A 7,240-nucleotide genomic window follows, 5' to 3' on the forward strand; every position below is an offset into this window, starting at 1 on the left:
TCAGACACAGATTCCGTTGCCACCTTGATCTTGGGCTTCCCAGCCTCCAGAACTGTGAGGAATAGATTTTATTGTTTAAAGCACACAGGCTATGGTAATTTATTATAGCAGCCCAAACTGATTAACACAAGCCTTTTCCTACTACCACAGTTAAATTCAGTTTTTGATGTCAGATAAAATTGCTAAAGGCACTTCCGCCGTGTCATTCTAAAAGACTCCTGTTCAATGCAAATTTCCTCAAGAATAGATCTGCCCTATGATCATAGTTTTGTTTTTCCATAAAATTATACAGCTGAAGAATAGCAAAACCTTACTCAGGACAACCTACTCATTCTACATATGTGGAATGTGAAGACGAGGTGATAAAGTAAGCTACTGAAAATTGCACAGAACAGTTAGTAGCAGAGCTAGAATTTGGATCTCGTCCCAGTACTTAATCCAGTACTGTTTCTAATTTGCTGATGTGTGTCAGCCTGGCCATACACTATTGGCAGGTGCCTCCTGTAATCATCAGAAATCCACCCTGCCCCCATTCTCTAACTGTTGATATCGTTCTTTCATGCCCAAGTCAAATGCTGTCTCCATTCTGCTTGGTTGAATTTTCCTTCACCTGGTGAGGAAGGCAGTATCAGGTGATACAAGTTTCTTCCTAATTGGAAGCCAACATAGACTAGATTCACTGGAACTCTGCATGTGTGCTGTTAGTGTGGGAGGTAAACAAGAGAAAAACAGCAGTAAGAGAGAAGGGAAGAAGTTGAACAGCTAAGGAAAACTTGAGTTGTGCCTCAAGCTTGTCCTGATTGCATGAATCAATTCTTACATACAATGACAGGTTCATATTTATGTTATTACATTTTAATCACTATAGACACTGGGCTGGAGCTTGGTCACTATTGTCCCCTGTTACAGATGGGAGAACTGAGGTGGTATAGGTTAAATAGTTTGCACAAAGTCTGACAGGACTTTCTTCCTCCCTTCTTTCTCCTTTTATTAATTCATTCAATCTTTAAACACACATTCATCGCCTATTATATGTCACACACTGGCATTATATGTAACCTACACAGGACTGTGATGATTCCTTAAGAAAAAGAGATTTAGTGATGGTTGTCTTGTTTTTGCTGTGTGTTTGTGAGTCCATTCTGACTAGTGTAAAAGTATTGGTCAAAGTCTGTCCTTGTGACAATGCATTGTAAAAAATATAGAAGAATTAGTTTTCTTCTAATATGAAAAACACTCGAAATGGTCTGATTATTGTGATGAGAATGTGTGACAATTCATTGTAGTACTCACAGTTCTAACACATTTCCTATGGTATGTGGTTACACATATTATGAAATTTGTTTATATACTTTAATCTGATACTTTTGTTCTATATGTGCTACATATAGTGTTTTGGTATTCTAATTTGTAATCATTTTTTCTCTATCTACCTATAATCTCTCTTAATTGTTTTAGCATTTCCTTTAGTCTGGTAGTGTATTTGATGTATCCTAAGATGTTTCTTTAATATTTATGATATTTTAGAGTTCTTACATACAGTTTAGTCACTTTTAGCCTTCTTACAATTTTCAAAAATTTGATTAAGTAAATGTTTAATGGTGCACACAGTTTTTGATTGAATACATAAACAGTCCAAAACTCACATTTTTAATAAGCCTCAATGTATTAAGTAGTGTATTAAGTTCAAAATCAGTGGTGCATGTTTATACTTAGGACATTGCAAAATTGATTTAAAAATATTAAGTCAATGCATGTTCAGAAATGCATTCAATTGTTTAAAACCAGAGTCTGGGGATTAATTCATAACCTGGACATGTGCCCTGACCGGGAATCAAACCAGCGACCTGTTGGTTCCTGGGTTGACGCTCAATCACTGAGTCATACTGGTCAGACTAGAGTCTCAGTACATTTTTATGGCCATTTAGGCCAAAAGAAAACCTAATTATTATGCTTATTAAGTTTAAGTGACCTTGCCCAAGCTACTTAATAAATATTTGTGTCTTATCAACTTAGGAAAGTTGAAAACCGAATGCACACAAACACAAGGAAGAAAACCTGTAATATTCAGCTTCATTCTTAAATAACTGCAATTACTTTTTAATGGAATGTGTGTATCTTTTGGGTACTACACAACTTCTAACCTTGGAATATCTTTGGACACCATCACACTCATGTCCACAATGATTTTTGCACAGTCCTTACATTTTTATCACAACAAACACCAAAAACCAAGATTTGCAAAAATATGACATAATTGAAAGGAAAGCAGTGCAAACTCACATTGGAACTGTAAACCTACCTGAGCTAGTACTTGGTATTTGACAGATGTGTTTCCTCAAAATTTTAAAATATCCCTCGGAACCCTGTGAGTTTGCTGAGGTGCTTTTTAAAAAAATATATATATATTGATTTTTTTACAGAGAGGAAGGGAGAGTTTTTTATAGAGAGTTAGAAACATTGATGAGAGAGAAATATCAATCAGCTTCCTCCTGCACATCCCCTACTGGGTATATGCCCACAACCAAGGTACATGCCCTTGACTGGGATTGAACCTGAGACCTTTGAGTCTGCAGGCTGATGCTCTATCCACTGAGCCAAACCAGTTAGGGCTGCTGAGGTGCTTTAGAAAGCCTTGGAACACAGTGTGAGAACTAAAGTACTGAGAAATGGCCATGGGAGTTTTCAGTGGGAGTCATAGATAGGGAGACTATATATTTCATTGTCCAAATAGAGATAGCAAATGTGAAAACGAAAAGGGGCGTTATTAAGTTGTGACAACTCAGGTTGTCTGGGGAAACTGGAAGCTATTAGTTAGCGAGTAAATTAGGTGGAATAGCAGAGTGAAACCCTGGTTTGAGTGGCTTTAAGAAAGAATGGGCCTGGCTAGTGTGGCTCAGTGATTGAGCATTGACCTATGAACTGTGAGGTCACAGTTCAATTCCCAGTCAGGGCGTATGTCTGGATAGTGGGCTTGATCCCCATTGTGGGGGTGCAGGAGGCAGCCGATCAATAATTCTCATCATTGATGCTTCTATCTCTCTCTCCCTCTCCCTTCCTCTCTGAAATCAATAAAAATATATTTTAATGAAAGAATGGGAGAAGGCACATTGGAGAGAGTGAGTACTGAAGAAAACTAGTCGCTGAGAACACAGCCCAGTGTTTATGGAGCTGGTGGAGGAAGAAAGAACAAAATGGCAGGAGGAGAGAAGCAAGAGACCAACCAGAGAAGAAAATTGCATGGTGGCCATATTTAATCAGATCAAATACAAAAAGTAAGCAAGATGAATAACTGAAATGTATACACTGGGTATGTAAGCAAGAAAAGAGGTTTTTGTGCAACTGGGAAAGGGTGGAAAAGAACAGCAGAGTAGATTTCACGTTCTAGAAGGGACGGCTGGGCCCACCGCTGGGTGAGGTTGCATGCCAAAGGGCTGAATTATTTTAGAATGCAAGAGACTTGAGCATCACCTCACATTTTTGTTTTAAAACATTTGGTGGGGTGTGATCTCTCATCTTTGTAACTGCTTTGTATCTTTTATAACTGCTTATGATCACTGACTTTATTCCTGTGGGAAGAAAATCCTGAGAAACATTTCAAGGACCATTTAAACTCTCATCTCTTTCTCGGTGCTTTCAGAAACCCTCTGAGAGTTAGTCTATTTCATTCTTCTTGAAACTTGATTGTTTTTGTTTTTGTATTTAGTCCTTGATTGATCTCTTATTTTCAGGGTGCACGTCTAGCCTTCCGAGGAACCATAAACTTCCTGAATGGGGGCCCTCCCAGGACACATCAGGCATGCCCCACCCTCGGCCTCTTGCACTGGCTGTTTACAGGGAAGCCCTTCCTCCGGCTTCAGATCTTCACTCAAATGCCCCCTCCTTAAGAAGCCTGCCCTCCACTCACTTACAGAAATTGCAACCCTTTTTCTCCTCCCAATACCTGTTTCTCACTCACCCTTACTCTGCTTCATTGTTTCCTGTAGAATTTTCAACTTCTTACATATAGTTATGAATGTTTGGTGTTCATTTTCTGCCTCCCCCCAAAGGATGGGAACCTCTGTTCACTGATGAGTCCTAAAGCCTTTCATAGAAGATGCTACAGAAGTCACTTACTGATTGAACACGTTCGTTCTTTATACATTTTCCTCAACGCAGTAAATCTCATCGGTGGCTTCAATAAGTCTTCGTTAATTTCAAAGAACTGACTTGTGTTGGTTCAAAACCTTAAAAGTTCTGTAAATTCCCCAAATGACAACAATTGCTTCCTTTAACCTTCAGTGCCAGAGCCCATTTTTCTGTGTAGATTGGCCAGTCAATGGTTGTTTCTTTTTTGCTCAAGCCTGGAATGAAATGTTTGTTGAAATTTCATTGACTGCTTTTATGTTCCACATTTTTATTTAGAATTTTTAAAAATTGATTTTATCTTTTTTATTTGCCATTTTTTTTTGTTCCCTTATACTCTTCATACAGCTTGCTGCCTCACGATTCTATTCGATGATACTGGCTTAAAAAATAAAACAGATTTTTCTTTTCTCCAAAGAAATAGAAGACTTTCCTTTGCACTCCAAGGGGTATGCAGGAGGAATACAAGCATGAATTCAAAGCTAGGACTAAGACTCAGCGTGCGCTTTTCTTTACTAAAGTTGGAAAAGTTGAGCTCAGCAGCATTGTTTGGTGTGGTTGAATCAAGTGAAACGACGTGAAAAATAAAGGCTCTCCATAGTCTTACAGAAAAAAAAAAAGAATTTTGCTCTTGAAAGAAAAGGCCCCCTCGCCTCCTTTTAAAAATGTCCTCAGGTGAGGTTTTTTGCCATCAAATTTTTCTATTTATGTCCGATGTTTTCCCCAAATCAATAGAAATCAGCAGGACGCTCCAACAGGAATTAGTGTTAATTCTCTAAGATAGAAACTGCTTTTAAGAACTGGATTTAATCCTTTTGCTCTTTCACTTCCTCGGGTTTATTTCCAGTTTTTATTTGTAGCTTGTTAACACATTGAATGCTTGCTTAGTGGCTTTGGTTTGGGGTATAAATGATAATTAATTGTATTAAGAATGAGCCATCTAGTGTGGGGCTACTGCCTGCTGACTCGCTCTCAGTCACTGGCGTCTGCACGTTTTACATGCTGTCAGAGCCCAGTCAGTAGGTGGATTAGGCAGCGTGTTCGTCCACATCATGTCCCGAATATCCTTTACGGGCTCAGAGTTCTGTAGGGCAGCCCAGTTCTTATTCTCTTTCAACTAATAGGCTTTATTTTTTAGACTAGCTTTATGTTCACAGCAAAATTAGCAGAAAGTACAGAAAGTTTCCACATACACCCGTTCTTCCGTCTCCCCGCCCCTGTGCGCGTGACACACACACACACACACACACACACACACACACACACAGCCTGCCATACCATCCTACCATCAACAAGCCTCATACCATCCTACCATCAACATTGCACGCCAGAGTGGGGCATTTTTTATCATCTATGAAACCTCATTGACACTAATTATCAGTCAAAGTCCATAGTTTACATTCCATAGTTTACATTACTCTTGTATGGTTCATTTTATGGGTTTGGACAAATGTATAATGATATATATCCACCATTATAGAATCATACAGAGTAAGTTTTACTGCTCTAAAAATTTTGTGTTCTGCCTATTCGTCCCTCTCTCCTACCAAACCTCTGGCAACCACTGATCCTTTTACTATCTCCATAGTTTTGACTTTCCCAGAATGCTGCATAGTAGGAATGATACAGTGTGTAGCTATGTTAGCTCGGCTTCTTTCACATAGTAATCTGTACTTAAGGTACTCTTTGTCTTTTTGTGGCTTGGTCTTTCTTTCTTCCTTTTTTTTTTTTTTTTTTAGTGCTGAATGATATTTCATTTTCTGGACGGAATAAATAAACCACAGTTTATTTATCCACTAATTGATCGAAGGACATCTTGGTTGTTTCCAAGTTTTGGCAATTATGAGTAAAGCTGCTATAAACATTCATGTGCGGCTTTTGTGTGAAAATAAATTTTCAACTCCTTTGGGTAAATAACAGAGCATAATTGCTGGATCCTGTGGTTAGAGTATGTTTAGTTTTGCAAGAAACTTCCAAACTGACTTCCAAAGTGGCTGAAACAATTTGCATTCTCACCAGCCATGAAAGAGAGTTTCTGTTTCAGTCACATCCTCACAGGCATCTGTTGCTGTCACATTTTCTAATTTCATGTTAGGATTTCCAGAAAATATTCAAGAATCAAAGGCCAGGGATCAATTAATATATTTTTTTCGAATGATGAGAGTTGTTGTTTTTTTTTCTTTCCTTTAGTACTATGTCTTATTTGTGAGGTTTCCCTGGAAACTTATAGAACATTCCAAGAGAGAAAAAATACAAGATTAATAACGATGGCAAAGGACCTAAATAGACACTTCTCCAAAGAGGACACACAGGTGGGCAAAAGATGCTCAGCTTCACTAATCATCAAAGAGATGCAAATTAAAACGATAATGAGGTATTACCTCACATCTGTTGGGATGGCTACCATCAACAAATCAAGAGGATTATGCTAAGTGAAATATGCCAGTCAGAGAAAGAGAAATATCACATGATCACACTCATTTGTGGAATATAATGAAAACATAAACAGATGAACAAAAATAGATCCAGAGACATAGAAGTATTGAACCGCAGAGGAAGGCAGGGAAGGGTGGGCAGGAGGTAGCGATCAACCAAAAAACTTGTATGCATATAAACATAACCAATGGACACAGACAAAGGAGTGGTGAAAACCAGGGTGGGGGTGCAGTCTGGGAGAAGTCAATGGGGGGAAAGGGGACATATGTAATACTTTCAACAATAGAAAAATTAACAATAAATAAATAAAGATTAAACCACCACCACCACCCCCAAAAAACCCCCACACAAATCAACAAATGACAAGTGTAGATGAGGATGTGAAGAAAAAGGAACCCTAATACACTGCTGGTGGGAAAGTAGACTGGTGCAGACACTATGGAAAACAGTATGGAGTTTCCTCAAAAAAATTAAAAATGGAATTTCCATTTGACCCAGTGATCCCATTTCTAGAAATCTACACTAATAAAAGACAACCATGCAAATTGACCATACCTTTGCTATGCCTTAAGCCACGCCCAACAGCCAATCAGAGCAACTATATGCAAATTAACCCAACCAAGATGGCAGCCAGCAGCCACGGAGCTGAAGCGAGCAGGAGGCTTGGTTGCTCCCGTGA

Source organism: Myotis davidii, unplaced genomic scaffold, assembly GCF_000327345.1.
Source record: "Myotis davidii unplaced genomic scaffold, ASM32734v1 scaffold902, whole genome shotgun sequence".
Taxonomy (NCBI): domain Eukaryota; kingdom Metazoa; phylum Chordata; class Mammalia; order Chiroptera; family Vespertilionidae; genus Myotis; species Myotis davidii.